At 35.9% G+C, this 13,035-nt stretch overlaps 1 non-coding gene across 1 annotated transcript; it reads right to left on the reverse strand.

Annotated features, from left to right (window-relative positions):
- Positions 1-10,860: 10,860 nt before the first annotated feature.
- On the reverse strand, positions 10,861-10,942 carry TRNAL-UAG (transfer RNA leucine (anticodon UAG)). Its single transcript has one exon. It is a non-coding gene; the product is annotated as a tRNA-Leu (tRNA).
- Between the last annotated feature and the right edge of the window lie 2,093 nt (positions 10,943-13,035).

Consider the following 13,035-nt stretch of genomic DNA (forward strand, 5'->3'; position numbering starts at 1 on the left):
CCAAGAACACTACCCAGTGGAACTCCAGACACAGTAGGTCTTGGTTCGCTAAAGAAACCATCATCGACAGCAACTCATTGCTGCCTCCGCTGCCTACCTGTGCGGATGGTTTAATTATTCAACAATCATTCAAATTCAAAGAAAAGGAACTAACTCATAAAAGAATCATTCAAAAGAAAACAAGATGGATTCTCTCGCCTCTCATTTTCCTCGCCAACAGGTGTTCAAATAACACACACACACACACGCAAACACACACACACACATTAAAACACACGCAAACTCAATCTATTGACGGAACGGGAGAAAACACAAGCGTTCTCCATCTTTCATGAAGTAAACGCCGCCCGGGCTTTTGAAAATTACCCGGCATCAAACTTTCACGACGGCCGGAGCCTTCGGAATAAAAAAGCAAATATTGAATCGTATTTCCACACGCATCCTTTAGCCCGGGGTATAAGTGGGGGGCCCTCGTCAACACATCCTCTTGTGTTTACGCTTTTAATTGTTGTTGTTCCACCTTGTCTGATGAGGCTAATAACATCGCTTATGATACGCTGGGTAAATTTCCACACACACTCTCTCTCTCTCTCTCTCTCTCTCTCTCTCTCTCTCTCTCTCTCTCTCTCTCTCGTCTCCTTCATCGGATGCCAGATTCAGCAAGCAAATTCTACGCAGATATCATTCGGGAAGTGTTTTATGATACAAGGGTAAATTCTCTCTCTCTCTCTCTCTCTCTCTCTCTCTCTTCATCGGATGCCAAAGTCAATGAATAAATTCTGAGCAGATTTTACTTAAGTGTTTTACGATATAATGGTAAATTCTCTCTCTCTCTCTCTCTCTCTCTCTCTCTCTCTCTCTCTCTCTCTCTCTCTCTCTCCCTGTACCATATATTGTGGTTTCGTTACCGAGGATCTATAGATGTTCTCTCTCTCTCTCTCTCTCTCTCTCTCTCTCTCTCTCTCTCTCTCTCTCTCTCTCTCTCTCTCTCTGTAACATATACTGGGGTCTTGTTACCGAGGATCTAAAGACTCTCTCTCTCTCTCTCTCTCTCTCTCTCTCTCTCTCTCTCTCTCTCTCTCTCTCTCTCTCGTGGTCTTGTTACCGAGGATCTAAAGATGTTCTCTCTCTCTCTCTCTCTCTCTCTCTCTCTCTCTCTCTCTCTCTCTCTCTCTCTCTCTCTCTCTCTCTCTCTCTCTCTCTCTCTCTCTCTCTCTCTCTCTCTCTCTCTCTCACTAAGTGTTCCCTCTCTCTTTTAGCAAAATATTCGAAAGATTGGTGGAGCTTGTGAACACTGATAAATACTTCATTATTGACATTCCCTGTTTAAACTCATCTTCACAGCAACTTCATTTTTCTCTTTTGTTTGTGAGTCTTTGTAAAAATTGAGTGTACAGCACCTCCTCTGTAAACCGTGCCTATAAGCCTTCATACTCCTATCTATATAAACAATCATATTTGTCTGTAATCATACTCACTTTACACTCTGGTGTTAATACAAGATAAGCATTCATACTTTTTATAGAGGCAGACATATGTATTAGTAGTCATACCGATTTGACAGCTTATGTACCACTGTAGAACACTGTACATAGACTATATAATAAAATAGCGTGCCTATTACATAGATTCATACTCATATTTATAGGAGCAATCATATGTATTTGTAATCATACTTATTTTCACCTATCTATCATACTTATTTTCACCTATCTGTCACCTAGTAAGATAATGCACATAGGACATTGTACATAGACCAGTAAATTAAAGTATGAAAAAGGGGCAACCTAATCATTCATTTTTCTGTCAGCAGTTCATACTGACAGAAAAACTAATTATCTAATAATATCTATTTCCACCTATTTTAGAATGCAAAAAAACTCTACATAGGACCATGAAATAAGTATGAAAAAGAGGCAGACAAAACTATTAATCAATAATTCATATTCCTGTCAGTATGGAATAGACGGAAAATTTTATTTTTCCTATTTTAGAATGATTATCTACAGTGAATAGTTTAGGCATTCAATGAGAAATTATCATATTCATGAGTTGCAACCTGCATAATAAATCGATTTCATTCAAATTATGCAAGCTGACTGAAATAGAAGCCGTTAGAGGGGGAGAGAGAGAGAGAGAGAGAGAGAGAGAGAGACTAATGTCGTCCCTGAATATAATGAGATGCAACATGAATGATAAATAATTTTCATTCAAGTTATGCAAACTGACTGAAAGATATGTCACACGAGAGAGAGAGAGAGAGAGAGAGAGAGAGAGAGAGAGAGAGAGAGAGAGAGAGAGAGAGAGATTGCTGTCACCCAGGAATATGACGGAATGCAACATAAAAAATAGGACAATTTCTTTCAAATTTTTGCAAAATGACTAAAATGAAAATTTCACGAGAGAGAGAGAGAGAGAGAGAGAGAGAGAGAGAGAGAGAGAGAGAGAGAGAGAGAGAGAGAGAGAGAGAGAGAGATTCAACATGCACAAATAACAAATCTCATTCAAATCTTTGCCGACCAACTGACAAAAGAATTCACACGAGAGAGAGAGAGAGAGAGAGAGAGAGAGAGAGAGAGAGAGAGAGAGAGAGAGAGAGAGAAAGCCGACCTCATCCCGGAGCAATTAAGTGCAGCCGCTAGACCTGTCGGCAAAGCAGGAAGAAGAAGAAGAAGAAGAAGAAGAAGAAGAAGAAGAAGAAGAAGAAGAAGAAGAAGAAGAAAAATATGGCGATATGACCCACTGTTTATATATAGAGATTTCTCGCAAGATTTCATAATCAATTAACGACTGTCAGGAAAACGTGGGCAATAGAAGACAAACTGACCCCTTGACTCCGCCCACAGTGACCGGTGGTCAATACGCCGTGAGAGAGAGAGAGAGAGAGAGAGAGAGAGAGAGAGAGAGAGAGAGAGAGAGAGAGATGGGCCGTAACCCACCGCCCTCCCGAAATTCAGAAATCGGTCCTAATGCCGCTTCGGCATAAAGTTCGTTGTTCCCAGATTACCTACCCAATGAGAGGAGGAGGAGGAGGAGGAGGAGGAGGAGGAAGGGGGGAGGATCTAGGTCCCCAGTTCTATAAGGGCCTATGTATAATTTCGGAATGACCCTTTCAGCCTCCCGGTACAAGGGTCAAAGCGGCCCAAAAAAATTAGCCGAGGTCCGAAGGTCCTCCCTCCCTAAGGCTAAAGTTATAGCTAGCCTATTATACGACCAATTGAAGACTCTCTCTCTCTCTCTCTCTCTCTCTCTCTCTCTCTCTCTCTCTCTCTCTCTCTCTCTGCTCTAGCTCTTGGCCTTAAAATTATCAAATTTTCAGCTTTTATAGAATTAATTACAAAGTTATTAAAATTATCAAATTTTATTATTATTATTATTCAGGAGCTGAAACCTATTAATTAACAAAGCCCACACATTATTAGTTATTATTATTATTATTATTATTATTATTATTATTATTATTATTATTCAGGAGCTGAAACTTATTCATATGGAACAAGCCCACCAAAGGGGCCATAGTTATTATTATTATTATTATTATTATTATTATTATTATTATTATTATTATTATTATTATTATTATTATTATTATTATTATTAAGCTTCCAAAGAATATTATGGTGTTCAGTCGAAAGAATTGACAGAAGGTAATAGGAAATAATAGGAAATATAGAAAGAAGAGTTCAGTTATCAGAAAGGAAAAAGAGAAATTAAAAAATTAATATATATGTAAATAAATACAAGAATACCGTGAATGCTTAATGAACGAATTCACAGGATGTCATCACATATAAATCGAAATACTCTACATTCAATACAATCTTATTCAACGTCAGTGTCTAAATTGACAATTTTCACATTTACAAGAGTTGACACAATCGTGAACACGCTCAGAAAATCGTGAGTATATCAAACATTAACGAGTCTGATAGTAAGTCCTAGTAACTAGTAATGATAATAATACAGATAACTACTGATAGCTAATAACTAGTACTGATCTACAAAGCAATGTTTAATAGCTAGCAGATATATCAACATTATCAAGAGAAGGATATTTTGTTTGTAACCATTACTCTCTCTTCTTTTCAATCTTTCCGTGAACATAAAATTTTTTACAACCGTCTCAGTAACAAATTAATATATTATTAACTCGCAAAGAACGTAAAAGCATGATTTTAATACTTTTTAATATCAAAAGTCACTATAAATGTATGGGTATGTTGCCGAAGATCAACATAACTTCACGCCTTTGCATATCAAAGGTAACTATAAAATAAGGATATGTTGTCAAAAGTCAACAACATAACTTCACGTCTTTTCATATCAAAAGTAACCATAAATACATAGATATGTTGCCAAAAATCAACAACATAACTTCACGCCTTCTCCTATGAAAAGTAACTATAAAATATCTAGATGTGTTACCAGAGACGAACATAACTTCACGCCTTTCATATCAAAACCAACTATAAATATATAGATATTTTAACCAAAGATCAACATAACTTCACGCCTTTCATATCAAAACTAACTATAAACATATAGATATTTTAACCAAAGATCAACACAACTTCACGCCTTTTCAAACCAAAACTAACTATAAACATATAGATATTTTAACCAAAGATCAACATGACTTCACGCCTTTTCAAACCAAAACTAACAATAAATAATATAGATATTTTAACCAAAGATATAGAATATAAACAGGCTCTAGAACTTGTATAGCTAAGAGTCTCAACGTTGCGATAGGCGTCACGATCAAGAGATAATGAAACCGACAAAAATAAAGATATGCTTCAGATTTCCATAATCAAAAATGATATCATTGTAGATCTTGATTATTTTGTTGGCTACGTACGATGATAAGTGAGGAAAAGCATATTAAAACGAAATGTCAATATTAATGTATATAAATATATATATACATATATATATAATATAGTGAGTACATATTACTATTTTCGTTCCCCATTCTTAAAATGATTTTGCACCGCTAAAATTTTTTTAAAAATATACAATCACAAGTCAGAAAGACGAGAGAGAGAGAGAGAGAGAGAGAGAGAGAGAGAGAGAGAGAGAGAGAGAGAGAGAGAGAGAGAAAATACATATACTGTATATACATATGTATACATATATACACATAAATATATAAATATATATATATATATATATATAGAGAGAGAGAGAGAGAGAGAGAGAGAGAGAGACCCCCTCCCCCAAACCCCCATTACCAAACCACCGTCAGCCGTGTGCCTGAATATCAAAGACACACAGAGAGAGAGAGAGAGAGAGAGAGAGAGAGAGAGAGAGAGGGTGTCGGAACCCATATATATATATATATACACAAACACACACAAACACCAGCAGTGTCCACTGGTTGGCATTGATTGTTTGTGGCATTCTCTCTCTCTCTCCAAGCGTTTATTTACCGTAACGCCCCAATTTGCATACCAGGGGAGGGAACGGGAACGGGAATGCGGGAATGGGAATGTGGGGAGGAAGCCTCGGAGCCCCTGTCACAACCATCCGTTGCTCGTAATAAAATCATTTTCGTCCTGCGGGTTATTCGTGAGCGTAAGCAGATTGCGAGATGGGGCGGTCCCCTCTACAAGGAGGAGAGAGAGGGAGAGTCACAAACCACTGGGAGTTAATGATGCAATGCGTATTCCTTCTTTATAAATGGCCTACATAAGCCACTGGGAGTTAATGATGCAATTAATGTATTCCTTTCTTTATAAATGGCCTACATAAATGCCACTGGGAGCTAATGAATGCAATAAGCCACTGGGAGTTAATGATGCAATTCTTTTCTTTATAAATGGTCTACATAAGCTACTGGGAGTTAATGATGCAATACGTATTCTTTCTTTATAAATGGTCTACATAAGCCACTGGGAGTTAATGATGCAATGCGTATTCCTTCTTTATAAATGGTCTACATAAGCCACTGGGAGTTAATGATGCAATACGTATTCTTTCTTTATAAATGGTCTACATAAAACCACTGGGCCTAGTTATAAATGATGCAAAGTGTATTCTTTCTTCTTTATAAATGGCCTACTTCTTTATAAATGGCCTACATAAGCCACTGGGAGTTAATGTGTTATTCTTGTACTTTCTTTATAAATGGCCTACTTCTTTATAAATGGCCTACATAAGCCACTGGGAGTTAATGTGTTATTCTTGTACTTTCTTTATAAATGGCCTACATAACCCACTGGCAGTTAATGTGTTATTCTTATACTTTCTTTATAAATGGCCTACTTTGTAAATGGCCTGCATAAGCCACTGGAAGTTGATGGTGCAATACATATTCTTTCTTTATAAATGGCCTACATAAGCCACTGGGAGTTATTGTGTTATTCTTATATTTCCTTTATAAATGGCCTACATAAAGCCACTGGGAATTAATGTGTTATTCTTGTACTTTCTTTATAAATGGCCTACATCAGCCTTTAGCCTAAATTCTATATTCCATTCCATTCCTCTTCTTCAGTACTTCCCTTTTAACTTCCCTTTTACCAACTTCCGAACGAACGCCATAATATTCTTTGGAAGCTTAAGAATCTCAATTCAGTGGTCCCTTGGGTCAGCTTGTTCCATATGAATAGGGTTCATCCTCTGAATAATAATAATAATAATAATAATAATAATAATAATAATAATAATAATAATAATAATAATAATAATAATAATAATAATAATGGAATTAAGGTCTTTTACAATTTCATTCATAAATCTGACTGGCTGAGTTTAACCTGAGTACCATTCATTCTTTAGGTTAGGTTATGTAATTTTGAATTTTGTAATCAGTACTCATAACTATAGAAATATTCTTATCGAGTTTAACAATCATTTAGAGTTATCCTGTGATTTTGTTACTGTTGGAAGGAATGATATTCACCCCTCTCTCTCTCTCTCTCTCTCTCTCTCTCTCTCTCTCTCTCTCTCTCTCTCTCTCTCTCTCTCTCTCTGTATGTTATATGTATATGTATTTGTATCTTTATTTGTATATGTATATATATATATATATATATATATATATATATATATATATATATATATATATATATATACATACATACAGTATATATATATATGTATGCATACGTATACAGTATATACAGACACATATATACACATACACGCATGTAAATATACTGTATATAAAACCTATAAATAAGACCAATTTCAACAATAAAACGTTTAATTAAAAAAAACAAAGTATATACCTCTTATACACGGATCCCTAAAAACACACAAAAAAAAAAAACATCCCAAAACCGCTTCCAATAATTACAGCCACCTAAACCTTCAAAAAAAAATATTACTCAAAATAAAATCAAAATTTAAAAATTTTATAGAATTTTTGAGTAAAAATTTACTCAAATATAAAAAAAAAATATCCAAAAAACACTTCTTAACAAAATACCAGAGGTGTATATATATATTATTTACTAAACTTAATTAACCCTAACTGGAAAGGTTCCAGCTCCCCACCCTGCCCCCTCCTCCTCCTCCTCTTCTTCTTCTTCTTCTTCTTCTTCTTCTTCTTCTTCTTCTTCTCTTCTTCTTCTTCTTCTTCTTCTTCTTCTTCTTCTTCTTCTTCTTCTTCCACTAATCAGGTTGGTTAATAAATTGGAAGAAGGGAAAAAGAAATCAGGTTATTACAGGAGTCAGTGCTGAGGGGTTCCACTACATCAGTATTTACCCTCGAGCTAGAGAGAGAGAGAGAGAGAGAGAGAGAGAGAGAGAGTTATTGTGGTGTCGATGGGGAGAGAGAGAGACACACACAAAAATGAACAGGAATCACAGAAGAGATTGTATGTGTGAGAGAGAGAGAGAGAGAGAGAGAGAGAGAGAGAGAGAGAGAGAGAGAGAGAGAGAGAGAGAGAGAGAGAGTTTATTATGGTAATGATGGAGATTGAGAGAAAGACAGAGATAAGTAATCAAAGGAAAAGGAATCATGAGAGAGAGAGAGAGAGAGAGAGAGAGAGAGAGAGAGAGAGAGAGAGAGAGAGAGAGAGAGAGAGAATGATCAGAGAAGAGATTGAGATAAGTAATCAAAGGAGAGAGAGAGAGAGAGAGAGAGAGAGAGAGAGAGATTATGGAGAAGAATGAGAGAGAGAGAGAGAGAGAGAATCACAGAAGAGAGAGAGAGAGAGAGAGAGAGAGAGAGAGAGAGAGAGAGAGAGAGAGAGAGAGAGAGAGAGAGAAGTAATCAAAGGAAAAGGAATCATGAGAGAGAAAGAGAGAGAGAGAGATTGTGGTAACGATGGAGAGAGAGAGAGAGAGAGAGAGAGAGAGAGAGAGAGAGAGAGAGAGAGAGAGAGAGAGAGTTATTATTTGAGTATACGTGCATGTGTGTGTTAAGAGTGCTTAAAATCTATTCATCCTCAAATCCACCTGGAAAGCAGATTATGAAAAAACAGTGGCAATATAGTTGAATAAGTCATGAAATTCAGGCTATCATGCCCAGCACACGGGCACTTTCGGCCATTCAGACAGTGGAAAGAGGAAGCTGGAGTGGCCGCAAGATTAGGAAATACAAGAGAGCAAATAAGTATCACACAGTCGTTGAGATAACAGATAACCTCACGACGGAACGTTCCCAAATAGTCATGATCCCTAAGGGTAGAAAAAATCCTGTTTTTATTGCTGTTTTTGAGGAGTTACTAGCCTGTTTCTCTATCTGAACCTATCAAAATGAGAAGCTGTTAAGTGTTTTACGTAAGCTCTCCTCGGAACGGCACGCTGGTGGCGAGATAACAGCCTAAAATTGAGGTCGAATTGAGCTCTTCCAAAAATCCGGTGGGTATGTCTAACTTCCTCTAAAGGGACAGGAACTGTCTTCATCTAGGGAGCTAGATTACTAAGGGTTTCCTTAATGTCAGCAGTGAAATTAAAAGGTCCAAGATTTACCTAATTCTCATCACATCAAGATAGTGGCAGGGTGATTTCTTTAAAAAGTTGTTAGTACATAAATTATCTATATATTCATTCTAAGGTGGAATGTAATATATAAATCTCCCCAATCTCAAGGAGACGATGCATTTTAATAATAAAAACTAATTTTCAACAAATATTGGCAGCTATTAAATCTGACACCATGATGGACAAGACTGTTACCATGAACTACTTCACTATTCTCACTATTTCAAGAGGTACCCCTTCGGAAGGAAATAAACAAATACTCTGAAGAGCGAGTAAAGAACGAGTGAATAGAGGAAAAAAGAAAAAAAGGAAGGAAAATCTGTTATTCTGACAATAAAACTAAAATAAACCTACTTATTCTAGAACAACTTTCTCAGCTGTCCTCTATCTCACATCTTTTTTTCTCTTAGTTCTCATGCAACTGTTCCCTGGCCTGGAAAATGGTACTGAAGACTGCTATTCTGGCATTAAAATTTAAGAAAATATATTTATTCTAGAATAGATTCCTCAGCTATTCTATAGCTAGAGCATTTTTTTGAGTCTAGGTTGAATCTAGGTTTTGAGTCTTAGCCATCAAGCAACTATCCCCTGACCTGAAAAATGGCACTGAAGACTGTTATTCCGACATTAAACTAAAAATAACCATCTACTCTAGAAGAGCTACCCCAGCTATTCTAGATCTAGAGCATTTCTTGAGTCTAAGCCGAGTCTAGGTTTTGAGTCTAAGCTCCCCAAGGCATCATGGTAGGTTCCAGAATTCCTCCATATATTCTCCAGGGTCTTAAGGCTAAAATCAGAAGCTACAATCTTGACCAACTGATTTTTCTGACATCTGTCAATTTAACTTCATTTCTTGCTCACTTTTTCAGTACTTTTGGTAATCAGAGAGCTGGTTTTCCAATGTTTGACTTATGCAATCACTTGGTATAACAAATATCGCCGTATGCCTAGGACAATGCACTTCATTTTCCGAAAATCTTTAGTAACAGAAAAAACAGAGAATGATTTGGCCACCAAACTTTGTGATAACTTTATGCAACATCAGGAAAATAAATATAAAAATCATTAAAAAAAAAAAGGGCAAAACAAACTAATATACCCTCATTTCATAATACAAGTTCAAGTGGTCTGCTGATGAAAAAAAAAAGAGAATCTCTTAAAATTTCTCAAGTGGTGGTACTTGCCTGCCCTAATCTTAAACTGCGTCAGTTCTAGTTTATCAGTTCCCCTTATCTTTCAAAGCACGGTAATGTCCCCCAGCAAAAGCTTTTTTATATATATCTGCAAGAGTTAAATGCACCTTGAGTGCCCGTGAATTGAAAAAATGAAGGTCATTTTTATATAATTTAACATTCCTACAAATGTTACCGAATCTGCTCCTGCGAAATTATACAATACTGCTATCACTTGTACCCTCTCTCTCTCTCTCTCTCTCTCTCTCTCTCTCTCAAGATTAAACACTTTTATCATCTTTAAAAAAACTGGGTTTGTACAGTACAATGATTTAAAAAAAAAACTGGTTATATAAATCCACTAATTTTAAAGTTACCACGACAAGAACTCTTAGCATGTTTTCAGAGTAGCACTTTGAGGCATATAAACAAGGCCAAATTAACACTTAATTAGACCTTGCCCGGTAAATTATTGACCTTCTAAAACTGTAAGAATGATCTATAAACAATTATCTTACTCATCAACCTTAAATACCATTAAATTAACTCTTAATTTTGACAAAATTATCGAGTTTTATCGCCAGACCAACTACGAGAACTCGCCTATACTGTAGTGCGCCTGGCGAACATTTCCGTTTTCTTTAGAAAGCGGTGAAAATTGCGCGTATAGAAAACGATCTCAGCGGTGACTAAACTATATTTGATGACTATTATCATGTTGAAACTTTCACCAGGAAGCAAAAGTTCCTTCTGGCAGCGGTGGGATTCGAACCCACGCCTCCTGAGAGACTGGAGCCTAAATCCAGCGCCTTAGACCACTCGGCCACGCTACCGATGATACAAGTCTCTAATAACTCTTTAGTTATCTTCTAAGACAAGATAACAACAGGCTGTTATCATTACTATTTGGTAACATAATTGGTAAAGGTTTTACTTTACCCCATTATCGTATTTTGGACTCGAAAATGTCATTATCCTATCAGGTAGAACACTGACTAGAGGAGTCAGGAGAATGTAGGCCTAGTGGGCATTTCTGTATTGGCTATTTCAGATGATAATATGACCTGACCAGGCTTAACTTTACCTAACCTGACCTTTGACCCCGTGTCCTGACCTGGCCTGGCAGGAATGGTTACTATAAGGGGGGCAAGTAATGACCTGACCTGACCTGACCAGGCTTAACTTTACCTAACCTGACCTTTGACCCCGTGTCCTGACCTGGCCTGGCAGAGAGAGGGTGTGGGGGGAGAATCTGGAATCAGCTTTTTTGAGTAAGGTATCAGGTTACTATGGGCCTAATAAGCACTTCTGTAGAAGGCATTTCAGAGGAAATATGACCTGACCTGACCAGGCTTAACTTTACCAAACCTGACCTTTGACCCCGTGTCCTGACCTGGCCTGGCAGGAAGATTGGGGGGAGGGAGTAATTCGTGGCCCCTAAATCTGGATTTGAGTGAGGTATCAGGTTACTATGGGCCTAATGAGCACTTCTGTATTAGGCATTTCAAAGGAAATATGATTAATTCCCAGCACAACAATCTCTTAATACCATTTCTCCTCTACCTGGAGAACTGAATATAGAATTTAGGCCAAAGGCCAAGCACTGGGACCTATGAGGTCATTCAGCGCTGGAAAGGAAATTGACAGTAAAAGGTTTGAAAGGTGTGGCAGGAGAAAAACCTCAAAGCAGTTGCAATATAAATCAATTGTTACGTGAAAGTGGATAGCAAGATGGAAGAATGAGAATATGAATGGAGGTACAGTCAAAGGAACGAAAGGGGTTGCAGCTACGGACCGAGGGGTCACATGGACCACTGGCATCCTTTTGGGACAGTTTTTAAAGCAGTTATTCACAAATAGGCTAATTATTATACTGTGGTAATAGACCAACTGGAACTCGATTTTCCAAAGTTGGGAAACTTTTGTCAAAGAAAACACTGAGGCTTTTGGTGTCAAAAATATGATCATTCTGAACTTAGTGTTGATCAACTGAGAAAGGGCATTGAAAAATAATATATATATATATATATATATATATATATATATATATATATATATATATATATATATATATATATATATATATATATATATATGTAATATGAATATATATGTATATAAGTATATATAATATATATATATATATATATATATATATATATTATATATATATATATATATATATTTACATAATATATATATATATATATATAATATATATATATATATATATATATATATATATATATATATATATATAAATATATATGTATACATATATACACTCACATACATTTAATGAGCAGCATTTTTCAAAAACCCAAGATAAACAAATCACACGTATATCCTATATATATATATATATATATATATATACGTATACATACTATACATTAATATACATTATCTAATACGTAGCATTTTTCAAAAAAAAGGAAAAAATAAATCACGCGTATATCCTATCAATCTAATTCAATAAAGATTTAATTCGCTAACTCTCAAAAGAAAAACCGCATCTCTATATTTCTATTTAAGAAACTTTCTATTCAAGTTAAACAAGCCGACATTAAACCGTCATATTGCTTAGCCTGACGATTGAAAGCGATAGAGTTATTTTTTTTTTCACTTAAAACACGATAATTAACGATCGATTGCAGCGATTATCAAATGCTGATAAGATTGCGAGAACCAACGACCACCGGCGCAGCAATGTTGCTAAAAAGCTTACGCAACGAGCAATTGATTTTTATCACGAACGCATTCAAACGTCTTTGAGAGTTGCTAGGGACAGAATTTTCTTTGTACAGAAGATAGATAAAATCAACTCTTGCGTCAGTTGAGTTGTTGTTGTTATTATTATTATTATTATTATTATTATTATTATTATTATTATTATTATTATTATTATTATTATTATTATTATATG

This window comes from Macrobrachium rosenbergii, chromosome 9 (assembly GCF_040412425.1).
Source record: "Macrobrachium rosenbergii isolate ZJJX-2024 chromosome 9, ASM4041242v1, whole genome shotgun sequence".
Lineage (NCBI taxonomy): Eukaryota > Metazoa > Arthropoda > Malacostraca > Decapoda > Palaemonidae > Macrobrachium > Macrobrachium rosenbergii.